The sequence below is a fragment of the Apteryx mantelli genome, chromosome 4 (genome assembly GCF_036417845.1).
Source record: "Apteryx mantelli isolate bAptMan1 chromosome 4, bAptMan1.hap1, whole genome shotgun sequence".
Taxonomy (NCBI): Eukaryota; Metazoa; Chordata; class Aves; order Apterygiformes; family Apterygidae; genus Apteryx; species Apteryx mantelli.
Window position 1 is genome coordinate 80159295 of NC_089981.1, and position 17948 is coordinate 80177242.

General features: G+C 50.4%; 1 protein-coding gene across 3 annotated transcripts in view; it reads left to right on the forward strand.

Annotated features, from left to right (window-relative positions):
* Nucleotides 1-324: 324 nt before the first annotated feature.
* The window catches only part of INF2 (inverted formin 2), a 45939-nt gene continuing 28315 nt past the window's right edge, over nt 325-17948 (forward strand). For all 3 annotated transcript variants that reach the window (XM_067295058.1, XM_067295060.1, XM_067295059.1), the window contains exon 1: nt 325-399. The gene's annotated coding sequence lies outside the window, so the exon portion shown is untranslated. The remainder of the gene's footprint in view (nt 400-17948) is intronic.

The following is a 17948-nucleotide window of genomic DNA, read 5'->3' on the forward strand; positions in this document are numbered from 1 at the left end:
GCCAAACAGCAGCCACGAAACGCCCGTGGCTGGGGTAGCGGGGAAGAGTATCTGACTGCGGGATACCCACGGGAGACGCGGGGAGCCTGCACAGGCCGTGTCGGTGGAGCCCCGCAAAGGGGACCGGCGGGCCCCAACTTCGGCGGCGGGGCGGCGCGAGGCGGGGCGAGGCGAGGCGGGGCGAGGCGGGGCAGGGCAGGGCAGGGCAGGGCAGGGCAGCGCCCGGGCCGTCCCGCACCGCCCCGGCCCCGGCCCCGGCCCCGCCGCCGCCCCGCCCCGGAACCGGGCGGCTCCGGCGGGCGGGCAGAGCCCGGCGAGCGCGGCGCTCCGGCGGCGGCGGCGGCGGCGGAGGGTCCCTGCTGCCCGCGGCGGCCGCTGCCCCGCAGGCAGGCAGCCGGGGTAAGGCCGCGCCGCGCCGCGCCGCGGAGGGGGCGGCCGGGGGCGCCGGGGACGGCGCCGGGGAGGCTGCGCCTGGCCGGAGCCCCCGCGCCAAGCGGCGCTGCGGCCCCCCGCGGCGGCCGGGGCGGCCGGGGAGGGGGCCGCGAGGGGGGCCGCCGCTGGGGTCCAGCGCGCAGCTGGGCGGGTTCCCCGAAATCTTGTCCGGCCGGTGTTGCGAAGAGCCGCTCAGGCGGGGTCGCAGGTGCAGCGATACCGTGTGTAGGTGGGACGCGGTCTGGATTGCAGGTGCGATGATACGATGTACAGGTGGCATGTGGTCCGGCTTGCAGGAGTGACAGTACGCTATATGGGTGGAACGTGGTCCGGCTTGCTGGAGTGACAATATGCTGTATAGGTGGGACATGGTCTGGATTGCAGATGTGACAATATGCTGTATAGGTGGGACGTGGTCCAGCGTGGAGGTGTGACAGTACACTGTATAGGTGGGACGTGATCCGGACTGGAGGTGTGACAGTACACTGTATAGGCGGGATGTCGTTCAGACTGGAGGTGTGACAATATGGTCTATAGATGGGACATGGTCTGGACTGCAGGTGCAATGATACAATGTACAGGTGGGATGGGGTGTATAGGGGTGACAATGTGATGCGTAGGTTGGATGTGGTCCTTTCGTGACTGGGTGTGACAGCGTGGCTACTAGCATATAGCCTGCAGCAGCTGTGTCTGGTCCCGGGGCTGGGCCAATTTTAGACTTTTATTTTGAAAGATTATCTTGTCCAGTGGCTTTCAGTCAAGGTCTGCAAAATCCTGCCCAGATTTTCTTCCACACTTCTGTGACTCCTCATCTTCCTTTTACTCAATAGCTCTGCAATGCTGAAGTGGCATCTTGCACCACCAGCAACATGAGCCGAGTTCCAGAGCTTGGGGGAGATGGAGGAGTGCTCAGATATACTGGTCTTGGCAGAAGTGCTCCAAAATGGTGTTCATGGTCCTCCTTCCCAGTAACAGACCAGCACTGTGAACTGTATCTCCTTTTCCTCAGATTCCTCAGACTGAGGAACTTCTCTGAATAAATGCATTACTGGCCGTGAAACACATCAGACTCCCTGGTATTCTGCACAGAAACTTCTGGCCTAAGTTGGTTAAAAAGAAAAGTTGGAGTCAGCAGAGTTACAGTCAAGCTGAAATTAGGCTACTGAACTTGCTCACAATTTGAGCTGTCTGGCCAGTAATCTCATTTCTCTTCGATCTACTTAAGCTTGTTTTTCCTCTACATAAAGGAGAGGCAGCTGTCGAAACTTGGGGGAGGGGGAGAGGAGGGAGGGGTACAGGAAGCTCTGAGCGTATGCAATTTTTTTTTTGGTCTCGTTATAAGTTAATAATGCCATTCTAGGCTGCTGTCCAAGAATTTTGCTTCAAAAATGCAAGCAGTGCACAAGATTGTGTTGTAAAAGATCATATGAATGTGGGACAGGAAGGGACGTCGCAAGCCAGCAAATCCAGGCACTGTATGATATTACGCCTTATTGCACACCATTGTAATTCACTTGTTCCCAGTCTCCTGTGAAGGGGAAGTTTCAGAGCCTCACTGAACTGGCAGGTATAAAATTTGTACCGATATACAGCTTTCTCTCACTTTATACTTACAGAATAAATGTTTAGTGCTCCCAGTCTGGTGGGTTTTGCTCTTATCTGTATAGAAATAGTAGTTGTGCTCTCTTCACTGTGCAATGCCAAGCAAGCCGAAACTTGTAGCCTGCTTTTGTCAAGTAGGCTCCGGCTCCGGCTGATGCCCTGGCAGCGCTGCTCTGTGCTTGCTGCGCTCCACATTCCTCGTGGACGGGCAGAGCTGCAAGCGTTGGAGGTCTGCCCGATGCCTGGGACAGAGACGCTCATGCTCTGACACCTCACCTAGAAATAAATACCTCACCTGGCCGATGTTGCAGTTTACCTCCCTCGCAGACTCCTGCCGTCCTGCGATCAGAGCAGGAAACTGGACTTCTCCTCTCCTCTGTGAAGCTCAGCGCTCAGTGCCCCCAGAGCTCGAGCTGTTCACCTCTGAGTGTCAGATGTTCATTTTGTGCTACCACATCTGATCTTACTCCACCCCTCCTATTAATCCCATTTTTATAGCATATCCCCACGCTCGGTGCCGATGAGATCTTCTCCCAGCTCTCTCTTACTAGCGCACTTCTTTCTGTGAAAGCGTCGTGTAGAGAGAGGTTAAGTAGGGTGGGCTCTCGCTGACTTTTAGTAGTGGCCAAGCTCAGACTTACCCCTTCCATGGGACCTTTCAGATTGGTATCCAGTTCATCGTAAATTTTCATCTTCTGTGGCTTAACTCCCCATTTCATTGTGAGTTGTGTATCAAGTGGCTACGTTTCTAATGCTTTAGTCAAACCCATAAAGCAGAACTCTCCCCCCTTTCTTGTGTGCCAGACATGCCTGCTAGGTTTCCCGGAGTGACGGAGTAGAAAATTGTTCTTATCAAAACAAACTATGTTGCATTTTGTCCCTCTTTCCCCCCCATTTACTTCCATTTCTTCAATTATTTTTTCTGCAACGATTATTCTGTTGTTGAGGGATTTTTAATCCCAGCATTGTACCATAACCAGCTGTGAGTAGAAGATGGGAGTAATTCAACGGTGGAGAGCAACACAGTGGAATAGATTAGGCAGTAAACAGTGTTCATAGACCTTAAACAGTCGGAGGAACTTCAGACAAATTCAGACAAATATCTGCTCTCAGATTTAACCCCCAGCTTAATATCCTTGTTCTTAATACTTGCAATAAGGTCTATCAGTAATGACTCAGAGGAAGTACCACCCACTGAATCAACAGAGTCAATTCAAAGGATCGCACAGTGGCATTAAACACATCCACCTCTGCCTGGTACAAAATACTGCAATTGGTACATGCAAACAAACCATCACAAGCATTTATCCCCTGTTCCATTTATTAAAATTGTACATTGCTTTTTATCTGATAAGGGGAAAATAAGCTAAATATTTTACAGAAGCTAGCTGTAGTCTTGCAGTCTGATATATCCCTCATGCTCAGTGCAGGAGGGAGACCCTCCTGATAACGCTCAGAGCAATGGAGCTGCAATGACTAGACAGTTCTGACCGAGAATATTATAATCCTTTTGGTATTATCCACCAAACTCAAGATTATTTCAGGGTTTCTCAGCATTGCATGGTAACAGTTTATCATACAGATGCTTGTTAAGTGTTGTGCTGCTGAGGCTGCCTTCATCTCCAAGTCACTAGAAAAAGTATTGAAAGAGCAAAGTACTGCAGCAGAACAGGAAAACAATTCTGTATTTAATTATACAGAAAGCTCTCGGGTTCCACGCTGTAAGGATCCAACCAAGATGCTAAGATCAAATCAAGAAAAGTAAAAATGTTATGTCAACTCTTGAACCTTGGCTTTGCCCTTTTAATAGATGGTGGCATCTTCCTAGTGGTTCTGGTATGAGTTTAGGCATGGGTTTTGTCACCGCGTTCCAGTTGTTCCGGATTTGGAGGTGTGCTGTAGGAATATAAATGAAGAACAACAAGGAAATATTTCAAAAAAAAAAAAAGTGTGTGTGGGGGGGTGCTACGTTTGTGTGGCTTCTCAATTCAGCTAAGGATTCTAGTCAAGGCCATGTATTGCCTGGTTCTTTTTTCCTAGGAAAAAATAACTAGTGAGCAGCAGACAAGCCTTATAATTGCTGCCAGATGTCGTCAGTGGTAGACAAGGAGCCAATTTTATGGGATTGAATGTAGATACGAATAGGAAGAGGGTGTGTGGAATTCATGAGCCCCTGAGTCATAGCATATGATGTACAAGAGTTGCTGCAGTTAAATGTAATTGGTTGTCTAATGTGGCAGGTGAACATTTGTTGCAATTTTGTCAACATAGCCTTTCACATCTGCAAAAAGCTCGGAGAAAGCGTCTGTGTTCAGCAGCACAGAGATTTTTGTACCTGATGTGACTAATCGGTATTGTGCCCAGATTCAGCTGTTTCTAGCAGTTTGATCCTGAGTTGACATTTTAAAGTGTGGGAAATGCTGAAGCCACAGATCAGTGAAAATCTTAAGCACGCAAAAGTGTTTGCAAAAGTCGCTGTAGCATTTCATGGTATACTTCAAGGCGCTCTGTGAAACCTACTGAGCTGATAAAGGAGACCTGGCAAAGCCAAAAGGAGAACCAGGACACACTGGATGAAAACCTGTCCCAGGATTGGAGTCACTCAGTCCAATGCAAAATGTTTTCACTACTCTAAAAGTAACAGCTTTCTTTGGAAGGGGCATTACTTCAGTACTGTCCATTTAAAAAAAAAAAAGGCAGATGAAGAGCTGCCAAATTTTTTAACTGGTAGGACCTGTGCAATATTCAGTTTGGTATGGTTATAGTAGATGTCACCAGGTGGTGCTATGTTGCATTAACTTCCCATTTGTTTTTATTTAGCATGACCATTATTTTGCTTTGGCTAAAGTGTATATGGTATTAATTTGGAGGAATCCATTAGAGTATTTTGTTCAAGTGTCCTTGGCCAGCTCTTTGTACTAGCAGGACAGTCCTAAAAGGGATGTACGGGAAATTCCAGTCAATAGGTTGAGCAGCTGCTCACAGAATCCCTGCAGGTTCAATGGCACTGACTTCTCCAAAAATCCGCCTTGCAAAGCCTCCTGTTGCTCTGCTGTTCCTGGCCGATGCCTAACGCTGAAGTCAGAGCAGGACACTGCTTATGGCAGCAGGCACGACAGGCTGGAGGTTCGGTGCTTCCAGCCACCTCGGGACTTCATCTGTCTCCGTGTTTCAAGCTGGGAGAGCTGAGGCGTGTTTTAATGAGCAGGGACAGCAGAGGAATTTGGAGTGAAGTGAGATCACTCCAGGAAAGTGTGGGAAAGGAGGCGCCCTGCAACCATAAAAGCTCTGAATTTATTTCTAGTTTAAAATGGAAAATATTGACAATCCTGCCTTTGCGTAGGTCAGATGAAGCGGGGGGAAAAGACCTTTTCCTTCGGCCTTCGGCAGCCTGCGTTAGGACCGAGGAGGTTACGGTCCCTGCACTGGGAGAGCAGCGGGGTCTGCTCTGTTCCCGGCCCCTCGCAAGGAGCCTCTTCCCGCCGGGAGCAGCGAGGAGGCAGGGCAGCACCCCTCGCTGCTGTCCAACGCAATGAATGGAGGTGGGGTTTTTTTTAATTTTTTTTTTTATCTTCAATGAGCAGGTCTGTTTCTCTTGATGGAGCTGGGGAATAACTTTGTTACGCTCCCTTGTCTGCCAGTTAAATTGCATTATTTTTAATAAGGCAGCTATCTCTGTGCTTCTTATGTTGTGCTGGTTTCCCCTATCTGGAAACTGGCTCCTTCTCATCCATCCTGCCTGGCGAGCTTTTCTGTTAAGTCATTTCATAGCCTTCCCCAAAAAAGTGAGCTAAACATTAGCATTATTTTGTGGCAGACCGCCCCAGGTGGAAATATGAGCTGCTGTAGTATAAGGTAGCCATTTTTTGTGAATAGTGTTTTTTTTCTTTTTTCACCCATAGCCCAACAGGAAACCGAGCTATGGCAAATCAGGTCTCTTTTCACCAAGAGATTTCCAGCGAGATATTTCTCATGAGACCACGATACGTCCAACCCCAGGCTCAACTTCTTATACCTTGTCTCACAGATTGTATCTTTACTGATATGACCTCTCACTCCCTCACTCTTCTGAAGCTCATTTAGCGCTTCCCGGCGAGGTGGCCTGCCCGTTGCGGCCGCCTTACAGCGTCGCTGCCCAGCGCGGAGCTTGTTCCTGCCGTGGGGTGTATCGGATGCCCCCGCCCCGGCTGCTGGGTCCGACGCCGAGGTTTTGCCCCCTTTGCTGAGCCCAGCTGCGAGCCCCGGGCCGCTGCCTCCCGGCGGGTTGTTGGCGTGAGTAATCCGCCCGCCCGCCCGCCCCGGGGAACTTCCACAATCTCCTCCTTTGTGCATTTCTAGCTCAGAAATGGCTGATTCATTCCCTGAAGCAGATTAATTGCTTCTGCTATTAAAAAAAAAAAAAAAAAAGTCCTTTAGAGTTGGTCGGCTTAACTTTCAGCTGCGTGTGCAATGCCATAAAATAAACGTGCTTCTGGCTGGAGCAAAAAAGTTTGCAGGGAGAAAAAAAACAGTGGGTTGCAATATTTACCCAGCACTTCAGCAATGGGCTCTGCAGTTCATGAAGCATTCCTTAACTTGTCTTGACTTATACGACAAAGGTTGTGGACTTGAACCTGCCATGAAGGTGAACTGGGAGACAAACATTTTTGTTCCCTGATATTTGTTGCAACTGTCTTCCTTTTGCTTTGCATCATGACGGTGCAGCACTCAGTAGCTTGTATACGAAGCCTGACTGAATTGCTCCATTTCTTCTTCTGAAGGCTGTTTTCCAGCCTGCTTGGCTTGGTTCATTTGTTTATGCACTAATGGACTGTGGTTCCAAATTTCAGAACAAGCTGTCCAATATTCATGAGTTAATTTGTATTTATCCAGTCCTGAGGCTTCTTTTCTAAGCCTAGGGATAAATTCTGGTTTTTGTTATTTCCATTACTGGAGTTGCATTAAATATACAACTGTAACCAAGCCCTAAATGTGGCCTCTACTTATCTATAAGAAAGCCAGAGGGGAAGGACTATCACAAAGGTAAATTGTTTTACAAGCCTGCAATTCCCAAGCCACTGTTCTGATAACTCCTGCAAGCAAGTGTTGGAGCAAGCCAGAAGTGCACATATGAGTCACTTATAAAATGTTACCCTAATGTTAGTTGTGTATTTATACTTTGGGTGAGTTCAGTGATCTTTCTGTTGAAGATCGGTGAGAGTTACACACTCAGCTGATGTAAAGCAGTGCAGGTCTTTGGGCTTCACCGGAGCTAAGCAAATTTATAGCAGTTGAGGATATGACTGAACAACCACTTTCTTCACAAAGAAAAAAAAAATAGTATCAACTACTTGTTGATTTAAATTATTGCGTAGGAAGTACTAAGGGAGCTCAAAGTGTTATTAATAAGATACCCTGTATGTAAATTAAAACTATATTTAGCAATGCCATTTCCCTCCAGCATGAGAATGTCTCATCATAAACCTTCAGATGGTTGGACCATTTAAAACCCCATCACACTGGTTAAAAGATTGTGGATTAAAACTGCAAAGAGAATTTCTAGGAGTGACAGTTTCACGTCCTCTCAAAACAACTGCTACAAGTACTGTAGCAAAGTGAAGGGTTAAGCTAGTCAATGTGCTAGAATTACTGCATTTTAAACTAACTCTCAAGTGTCTTCAAACTTTTTCACTCAGCAGTAGAGGAAATAATCTGAAAGGAATTTTGGAGTGGATTAGTTTTGCAGTAACACTAAGCCAGGCGTCTACTCTGCACAAGAATTTATTTTAAACAGCTCAAATGCGTAACTTTTTGAATTAGCAACTGAGCACGTCCTCTGGTCACTCTTGGTAATGTCCATAAGCAAAGAAGCTCCCAGGAAAGCATGTGGCAGAGAGCAAGGTCCGCTGTCCTTAGCGCGTGCGTCGCCCAGCACCGCCCTTGCCTGCGGCGTTAGGGATCGTGGCTGTGATCAGTCTTATCTGAGCAGAACCGTTCAGCGCGTTTGCTGCGGGCCGTTCGCTAGGTGAGATACTGGCCACGGTGATTCATCGGCTGCCGGGATGGAAAAGCAGATCTCGTAGGAGGGAGTCGCGTCTGCAGCCTGCTTGATCCTGGAAAAAACGTTGCTTCTGTAAGCACCAGTTGGGTATTCTGGTGTCTCCGTAGCCGTTTTCAGCGGAGGTGTCCTCAAACGCAGATACGAATCTGAGCAGCTCTTTGGCTCAGCGGCGTGTGCAGCCCTCTCCTCTGCAGACCTCTTGCTTTACACCGGTTTTTAGGGAGGAGCGGTTGCCGCCTGAAGACCTGCATCCCTGTGCAAGCGCGGAGGGTCTGCGCGCGCGCAGGAGCAACAGGGCTAAGACCTTTGCGCGACCTGTCTGCGTATCTCCCCGCGGGGCAGGGCTCAAAGGGTGTGCGCTCCTGCCAAGTTTTCCCCAAAATGGGAACCCCCAGAGGGGGAACAGTCACGGGCCGTGGCAGGGGGAATAAGAGCCGTGAAGAACTGACGTGGGTATCTACTGGGCTGCCACAAGTGCCGCTTCGGCACGTTTTCCCCAAGCCAGAGAAAGAGCACCTGAAGCCCTCGGAGCAAAGAGCGCTGCGGATGTGAAGTAAACCCCCCGCGCTGGGGAAGCGCGTCTGCAACGCGGAGTCTGTCTTTTTACTTCTGATTGCGCAGCCGCGTTGCCTTTCACCGGCCGCAGAAATGCAGTTGTGTGCGGGGAGGGAGCAAACAGCCTGCAGGGAGAAAGCACGCAGTCTTCTACCTCGGGCGACTGAGCCTGGCCCCGGGTCGGTCTGCCGTGGCCTCGGCCGCCGCCTCTGCGCCATGCCGGGCTGCTCGCTGGGGCCGGCGACGCTGCTGCGGCGCGGGGGCACTAGGACCCGCGTCCGGGCACGGCGGGCGCTGGAGGAGGTGAAGCCCCGCGACAAGTCAGATCTGAGGCACCCCAAATTGGTGGCACCTTTTTTTTCTTCTCCCGGCTTCACTTTTGCAGCTCTTAAACAGGCATAGTGTCACCGTCTCAGCTGTGGAAGGTGTCGTGAAAGCTGGTTAGTTCATCTGTAAGTCAGTGGAGAAGAGCACCTGGAAAACCTTGTGACCAGATAATTTTGTCTTCCTCACGGTCGATGAGGGCCGTGAATAGGGCAGGGACCCAGGCACGGAGCTGTGCAAATCCAGGAATATTCCTGCCACCTGTGCACTGAGTGCAGCAAGGTTGCTGTGGAAAACTGCGCAGGGGCAAGTGGAGGCTGTATCGCCATGCATATGTGCGCGGGAGCAGCATAAAGCTGTCCAGGCAGCCTTAATCTCGGCACTTCCTAAGTGGTTCCCCTGCAACCTTAGCATGGGTGTGTTATATGTGTATGCAGAATAAATAAACTGAATAAATGCCAGACTCTTTACTTAGCCTCTGATAGCCAGTGTGAGCTCGCGTGTGTTTTAGAAACCCAGGAATGGGTCTGTGCCCTTTGCTCCAGGTCGGACTGCCGATGCGGTTTGGATTTTTTGCAGAAAATGTTGTGATCTTGTGTGCAAACAAAGCACAGAGCTTCCCACTGCTAATGGAGCATTCTCCCCGGCTAGAAGCAGCTTCCCCAAAACAGGATGTTTTTTGTTGCAGCAGTTTCCTAGCAAAAGAGCTGTAGAGCTGATGTGTTAGATGTTTGATGCAGATCTATCCCATTAAATACAAAGCAGTTCCAGGAAGTATGCATGTGCGGCACTAGCAAAGCCCTTTATTTTCTTTATCTGTGGTATCCATCAGATAAAGACTACTTCAGAGGGTTTGGGGTTTTGTTTTTTCTTTTTTTTTTCCCTTATAGCATCCTCTAAAGTGAATGTACTTAGCACAAAAGCAACCAGAGAGCTGGTCCGTGAAAAGTGAGCTGGAGGGTTGTCAAAAAAAATACATAGGTAAAATCTTCTCCTCCGCTGTCTCCCAGGAGAGAAATTTAGGAAGTGAGTAGCCAGCTTGCAATTCCCTGTTTTGCTCCCGTGACTTCCTGAGGGTGCTCCAATGTCACCACTTGCACAGGAAGGAGCAAACCAGCTGATTTCACTTTGTTCTTCAGCCCTGTCATGCCTGGGGAGAGTCATCACTGTCGCACCCCATCTGCATCCCCGGCAGCTATTCTGGAGCTTCCTGCCTTCCCCGCAGGACAGCGCAAGGCTGCAAAGGACAGAGTCCTTCTCTTCCCCATGGGCAGTGGGGAGGTTGGGATCTCTCCCTACGTTTTGTATGTCTTCACACTGCCAAACCCGCTTTGTAACTCTCGACCACTGGCTGTGCCCGTGTTTAATGGTGAAGCTCCAGGTGGGATCACCTGTAGAGAGCACTGCTGTCGCAGCAGGCTCTGGCGGGCATCTGTCTTTGCCAGCCAGAAATGAGCTGGGCATCTCGTTTCTAAAATCCTTGAGACTCAACTTACAAGAAAAACTATGGGCACAGGAGCTGATTTGTCACGTAAACATAGAGCAGCAAGAGGGTACTGATTGCTATAATTAAGAATAATCTAATTCTTAAAGGCAAATTAGGCGTATTTATTTCTGTTTGATTGGATTCCTGCATTTCATGGACCCATTGTGTACCCAGACAAGCTACTGCAGTGTGCTCTGGAGACGGCAGAGCAATGCTGGATCTTGAGATTCTTGTGTTTTCTTGTTTTTTAAAGTGGGATCGAACTCTCAATTCTTGATTTAATCCATCTAATTTTAATGTAGTTACTGTTCAGAGGGCCACAGAATTATCTGCTAGAAAACTGGGGTAACGTGGATGCTTATTTGCTGGGGGAAAACCATTAACCCTCACTGTGCAGCCTGAAAGGAACATCTCTGGTGAACCTCTTTGGTGGAGAGATGGATCCATGAAAGGATCCTCACTGTGGTTGGAGGTGTTTCAGTGCAAACCTTTGCTCCCCAGGGCAGCACTCAGCCCTCACCTGGGAGACAAGTCTCCGGACTGCCCCACCGCAGTCCAGTCTGTCTCCGTGGGGCTGCGATCCTTCCTCCAAAGGAAGAGGCGTACGCTCATGGAGAGGAAACCCAGGCTGCCCTCGTTCCCCAGGCTGTGCCCCAGCGGTCAGAGACACGTCCGCAGTCTTGTGCTCTTTCTGGTCAGGCCGCGCAAAGCGAACACCTTTGGTAGGAGGCAGTCCAGTTGCGTTTCCACCCCAGTGCTGAGGGCGGCCAGGGGCGACGTGGTTCGGATCCTTGGGTATGTGAACAGTCTCTCCTCGCCGCGGCTGGAGAAGGTCGCGTCTCCCGAACGCGGCTGGGGGCAGAGGTCTGCAGGCAGGAGCAGGATGCGCCAGCACAGCTGGATGCGGCAGCGTGGCTCGGTCCCCACGCTGAACCCGCCCCCAGGGCAGCGTTTGCTCGCGGGGCACAGCCTGGCATCCCACTGCGCGTGGTGACGTGACGCCGAGCGCAGCCTGCCGGGAGGCCCAGCTGCGCTGGCCGGGCTGGAAACACCTGGAAGCAGCACAGCCGATCCATGAGCTGCAAGCGGGAGGCAGGCTGCAAGCCCAGCCTCTGCCCGTTGCCACTTCTGTTCGGGTGCTTGGGGGCCTGCAAAGGGAAGCTGCAGCCTCGGAGCTGTATTTCGGCTTTGTGGCTTGGTTTTTCTGTTTCTGATTATTTATGTTAGGTGGCAGAAGAGGCAGCCTTTGTATGAACACAAGCGTTTCTGGCATTTCTCATAGATTCAGGGTTCAAATGAAAGATGATGGGAGCTGATAGCCCTTTAAATCTCTTCCTGTGATTGAGAGGACTGGAATTTGCAACATCAACAATGCTTTCTTTGCAGGAATTCTTTTACTTAACTTTTTTTTCCCCCCCCAAACCTACTGTGAGCCTCATTCTACTTCTCAGAATATTAGTTGCTGATCTGATTCTTGGGACTTGTGGATTACGCCCAGGAGTGCACGTAACAAAGTGAAATTCATTTGCTGATGTAAAATCCATCATGAATTAATGTTTATCCCGGATCGTATAAGCAGACACTCCAGCGGCTTCCGACAACAGGATGGAGAACTGCGCGGAGTCATTTCCCTGAACGCTGGGTTGTTAAGGCAAAACTTCATTTAAAAGTGCACGGGCAAATTCTTCTCTTAAAAGCTAGCTGGTTGGGACTGAAGGGCAAACAAATGCATTTCTAGCATGGCTGGAATCAGTGGAGCTATGCTCATGTACACAAGTGTTGAGTTTCCCCATTAAGGCAGGAAAATTGTTACTGAGGGCTCCAACTTTTGGTCTGTGCAGTTCAATTCAGATTAGAAGTCTCATGGGGTAAGAAAAAAAGTAGCATTTGAAGTCCAGCCACTGTCGTGAGCCAGGTAGGAGACCTCTGCTAAAATGGGCAATGTTGAAATATTCCCCATTTAATAATAACTGGCTTAACACCTCCCGAGAGGATGACTGGCCATATTTTCCAGCTGTGGTTCGCATGCTAGTTTCCATGTGGAAATCCCTACCAGAAAGGCATAGAGAGGCTTTGTGTTAAAAAGAGCTTTTAAACTCTGCAGCACCTGCTTGGCCTGCGGGAGCCGGGCTGGGCTGGAGCTCGCGGGCCCTTGCGGGGCCTCACCTGCACCTCCCCGGCTCGCCCCGACCCTCCGCTCCCGCTGCCAAGGGAGCCTCCTCTTTTTTTTTTTCTTTTTCTTTTTATCTTTTCTTTGCCAGATCAGTTCCCTGATCTGAGCCACTGCAAGTCAGCGCTGCTTTCCCGTTAACGGGAAAAGCTCAGTGGCTGGAGCAGTTTGCAGCTGGACGCAGTGCATAAGCCTGCAGCCTTCCCCATCTCCAGCAACCTCAGTGCCTGATGGAGGACACGCGGACGCCTCTCCTGGAGGCTACGGAGAAGGTGCTTGCTGGCACCTCTCGGAAGACTCATATTTACATAGCATTAAGCACTGGCATCCTGTTGAGCTGTCTTACACCGTGCAAGTTGCACACACGCGCGTTCAGGGGTTTAGACCATGCTGACTGAAGGTTGCTTGGCACGGAGGGAGAAACCGAGCTGGGCTGGGAAGTGAGAGCTTGCACTGCTCTTTTGCACGGATCCCTCCGTGCGGGAGAGGCGAGAATAATTTGGCTTCAGCTCTGAAGTACAAGTCCTTTCCTCTGCCCGTTTTCTCTGTCCTCTTGGCAGTCTGTGGAGGTGGGTTTTTTGTTGCTGTTTTGGCCTTTTTTTTTTTCAGGCAATAAAAGCAGCTTTTTGGCTTTCATAGTATCTGTCTGCGTGACAGCTTCCCACTGAGGAGGAACTATGAGAATCATAGAAAGTTACTTCGGTGCTTCCCGTGTTGCTGGGTAGCAGGCAAGTTCTGCTCTGCACGTGACTGCCAAATTAAAAATCATTAAAGAAGTTGCACCCTGAAATGCCAAACGGCATAAAGCAGTTAGGGCCGGGTAACTGGAGGTGCTGCCTCTGCCGGCACGCGGGCATGCGTGCGCTGGAGGGCAGAGCGGTGGGCTGCTCCGGACCCGTGTTGCACCCTAACGATTTCGGGGGGGGTCTGGACCAGAGTCCCACTACGCTTAACTCCATGGTACCTCCTGAGGCTGCCTGGGGGGACTGCCACAGGGCTTGTATCCGCCGTGGGAAGCTCTTTAATTTGGCTGACTTTGGACTGAAACGGAGAGGGAAGATTCATACGTTCCTTCCTGCCGTTTTTCCTTGGGCGGCGATCACCATTTCCAAAGTGAAGGTCTGACTGCAGCATCAATTTGATTTAAACCTAGCTTACTGGGTTAAGGTAAATTGCTTATTGACTGTCCCCAGGCAGTGTTACTGCTGTAACTAAGTGTGTTTTTCAAACCCATTTAAAGTTAAGCTGGTGCAACATTTAAATATAAATAAGGGCTTTAGATGTCACTGAAGATCCCAACATAAGAATCCATAAGTGTCTCCCTTTAGCTTGATCTGTATATAGTTCCTACAGCAGCCCAACGATTTATTTACTTGTGTGTTTACTGGGGAGGAGGAAGGCACGGTGATTGTTTTCACCTGTGTAGTTAATCCTGCGGTAACCCCATCATTACCAATGCATTTCGGATGGACGCATGTACCACTTGTACAAAATAGCACGCGATAGCGTGGCTTACTCCTGCTCCGGCAAGAGAAGCTGTGCTAGCACACAGCGGCTGAACAGCGGTGGATGGGACTGATTCAGTACAAGAAGCTCCTCTTCCTTTCCTTTTACAAGAATAAGCTATGCTGCTATAATGCATATACATTTATACCAGTATGGCCATGCTCCTAATTTTTTTTTTTTTGATGAACTGAGGTCCTTTTTCAGAAGTTTGCTGGCAGAGGAAGCTGTGACCAGCCCCCTGGTGCTGTCATCAGCCGGCGCGTGGACGGTACGGCTCCGAGCGGGCGGCTGCAGCGTAGCTCGCGTTAGCGCTCCCTGCTCTGCAAAAGACAAGCGCTACCTGTAACGTTAAGGCGCTGCCTTTGCTTTAAGAATGTAGCTGATGCAGGCTGTTTTTTCAGAGCTCCCGTTTGTCTCAGAAGCGGGCAATGCCGAAATGAAGTGTAGCCTGCTGGAGACTTCTTCAGCTTCTTCGGTATTGCCAAACAAGATTTGGCACTCATTCCAAGACCTTTTAATTTTTTTTAATCATAAATCGCCAGCTCTTGCCTCTGTTACAGCTGGGGGTCAAGAATAGCTAGATCTGAAGGTGGCTGAGGTTACTGTTTATGGCAAAAGAAGGATGGGGCAGGGGTTAGAGTGCTGGGCCTGGGTCTCGGCTGGCTTGGCTGTAGTCTGTGGAGCAAACCATGCTTTTGCTTGCGCGTCTCAGTTCTGCCAGCACCAGGGGTCCCGCACCAAGGGGTCAGATTGGTTTCTAAAATCCTCTCCCTTCTTTCAGCGCGTGGGAGGATGATTTCATTAATCTGTATGTATGCGCGCTGTTCAGATGCTGCTGGAAAACACAATAGTACAAATGAAAGCAGGAGGAGAGGAAGAACAAACCCGTCAGCCTTCTTGAAGTGTTTTTGGGCAGCACAAAGCCAGGATGTTGTTCCTTTTTAGTGGCTGAGTAGTCTGACATGTTGCAAAATACAAAGGCTCTGCATATTCCCTGTGGCAGAGTGAAAACTGGAGCTACCCAGAAGCAAAACCTATCATTAGCGCTCATCCAAGCAGAACAGTCTCCTGAAAGCCGTAAACAGGCACAGAAGGGAGGGAGGGACCGAGCAGCAAAAAAGAGCTTTTCTTTGGGGCCGACAGTGTGCGGCGACAGCCTTGTCGGGGAAGCGGAGGGCCGCGAAGCCACGAAGGCAGCACGCGGGCTCGGGGTCCACTCAGCTCGTCAGAGCTCTCAAAGGGCTGTAGGGAGCTGCTGGCCCCCGGTGTCCCCTGTCCTGCAGCACAGGCACGGGGGGGCTATGGTCCCTCGAGGTTCAGGGCCTGCCCCCACAAATCAGAGTGGCTGTGCCCTGCAACTTATCTCCATTTCCCCTACACCCAGTTATACTTAGCTGGTAAGAGATGCCCTTTCACGTGTCTTTCCAGGTCCTTGCTGTGACCCAGGCCATCCTAGAGGCATGCAATAATTTAGACTGAATGCTGTGCCGTGCAGCTCTGGTCTGCACAACTTCACAGGTTGGAGGAAGTATTGACATGCTCTGATTTGTCTCCCGTGGATGTCATCTCCATAGGAGTTGGCTTTACTTGGAGGACAGTGGGGCACAGAAAACTGCAGGGAAGCACCTTGTGTTCGGAGAGAAAGGAAAAGGAAGGTTTAAAGAACTGGCTTGGATGGATGCAGGGAGCATCACAGCTTTGCAGGCCAAATGCTCCAGAAAGTTGGCAGCATGAACCACAATGTTGCTTGGGTGCAAGAGACGAGCATTTCTGATGATCTTATGTTTCCCAAGGGAACTTCTTTAAATTGGACTGCTCTGCCGTATTTTTGCATTGATACTTCTTTAGGTACCGATCTCCATCAGGCTTAGCCAACCTTGAGGGGACAAGAAGCAAGATCAGGAGAGAGCTGCATTCACTGCAGTGGATGTTGTGACCTGCGAGTGTCCCCACTGCAGGCCGTACGGACGCGCCACCAGAACGTGTCCTGGAGCCCTAGGAAACAGCAACAGCATATACCCCGAAGCCCTGCAGCTGAGTCGGGGCAGGCCCTGGGTGCTGGAAGCCTGGCTGGATGCCAAGGCAAGATGTATGCAGCCCTTTAAGTCTAGCGCCAGGTCTCTTTTGTCAGGGTACTTCCCTTTTCTCAGCCAGCGTAGTGCTAAATTGCCTCTTTGAGATAACAAAATAGTTGCCTGCCATTTTAATCTCTGATATGTCTCACTCCGGTCAGACCATTTACCTGCTAATAAGCCTTTGTGGTCAGAGATAAAACAGAAAGCTACCAGCCCTTTAAGGATGTATCTGAGTGGATTTGCCACATTGTGCTTTGTGGAAAATATGGAAAGATGCTGCGTTCATAATATATCACTCACATCCGTGTTTGTAAACAGATTTATCACACCATCTGCAGAATTGTACCATGCTCTCCTCCATATTTATTTCCTTTCCATTTATATAGTACTGCTCCCATTTATTTTATTCCCTTTTTACGATGAGATACAATAGCAATCTTTTTTCTTCCCCACAGAAAGAGTACAGTCTCTGTGGGAGAGAATATTTAATCAATCAAATTTGTTCAGCTTGGTGCATAACCACAAGCCATTACAGTTTCGAGATGTACCTGTCTGGGTTTGTGTCTCTTCTCTTCACATCTGTACAGTGCAGGTGGGGAGGAAGAGATAATTTAGAACAAATATGCTGGTAAACAGGATGCTGTATCGTTATTTCCTGTCTCCCATTGCACTGGTTTAGCTTAATTTTTAGAAATTGACTGAACTTGAGGGCAATAATGCTATTATTACAATCGCTATGACTGTCTGTAGCTGATACTGTATACAGCAGAGTATTTGCATAACTGGGGGAAAAAAGCCAACCCACTACGTTATCAAGTCTGATAAGGAAGGTTTAGTCATAGGCAAATAATAGAGTGATTTACTGGGTGTGAAAATAAGTTGGACTGAAAGAGAGCTTGCAGAAAGCAGCTCCTTGTGCAGCCCCTCTGCGGGATGGCCCGAACCTCGGGCACGGCCTCTCCGAGCACCCGCTCATTAGCCGGCTGCGCCTTCCCGGCCCGGGGCCATCCGCGCAGCCCTTCTCACGGGGCTGGATGAGGAGGCTCCTCCGGGAACAAACAGGGTTAAAACCGGCAGCCCGGGCTTGCGTAAAACCGGATTCTCGGCTTGGTGCACACTTTCGCTTTGGGGAGAGCGAAGAGGCTCGCCTGTGCCAGAGCAGAGAGCAGGGACAGGTCCCACCCTGTGAGTCAGGGCTGGGACGGGGCCAAGCGCCCGGGCTCGGCCCGCTGCGCAAGCGCGTGGCTCTGTGCCCATTCCCTGCACAGGAATACAAAATCCGGCACAGTCACATCTCCGTTATCGTCGCTAGCAGGAGGCCGAGAGGTCCGGGGCCTTTGGAGAAGGCAGGATGCTAAAGAGACTTCCCCCAGCCTCTGCTGGCACCACGTTGGCTCCGGACTATTTACTAGGTCTGGTTCAGCCTGATGGTCCCAGACCTGGAGAATGCTGCGCTGAGCGCGCGGGGTCTGCTCCGTGCCGCCCGCCGGCGCTGGCTCCCACGCTGCCCCCGCGGCCCCAAACTCTGCCCCTTCTGCACCTTCCTCCCGGGGAGAATTTCGCCGCGTCTCCCCGCGAAGCCTGTGCTGCCCCTCCTGCCTCGAACCCGCAGGCGCTAAACCCCGTCGCTGGGCTTGGTGCACCATACGGGGCAGGATCTGACCGCAGCTTTTTTTGGAGCGCCTGTCCAGCCCTCTGACTGTAAATTTGCCTAAGGCGAGAGCGGTGGGACGCCGCCGCGGCGCCAGGGCTGCGATG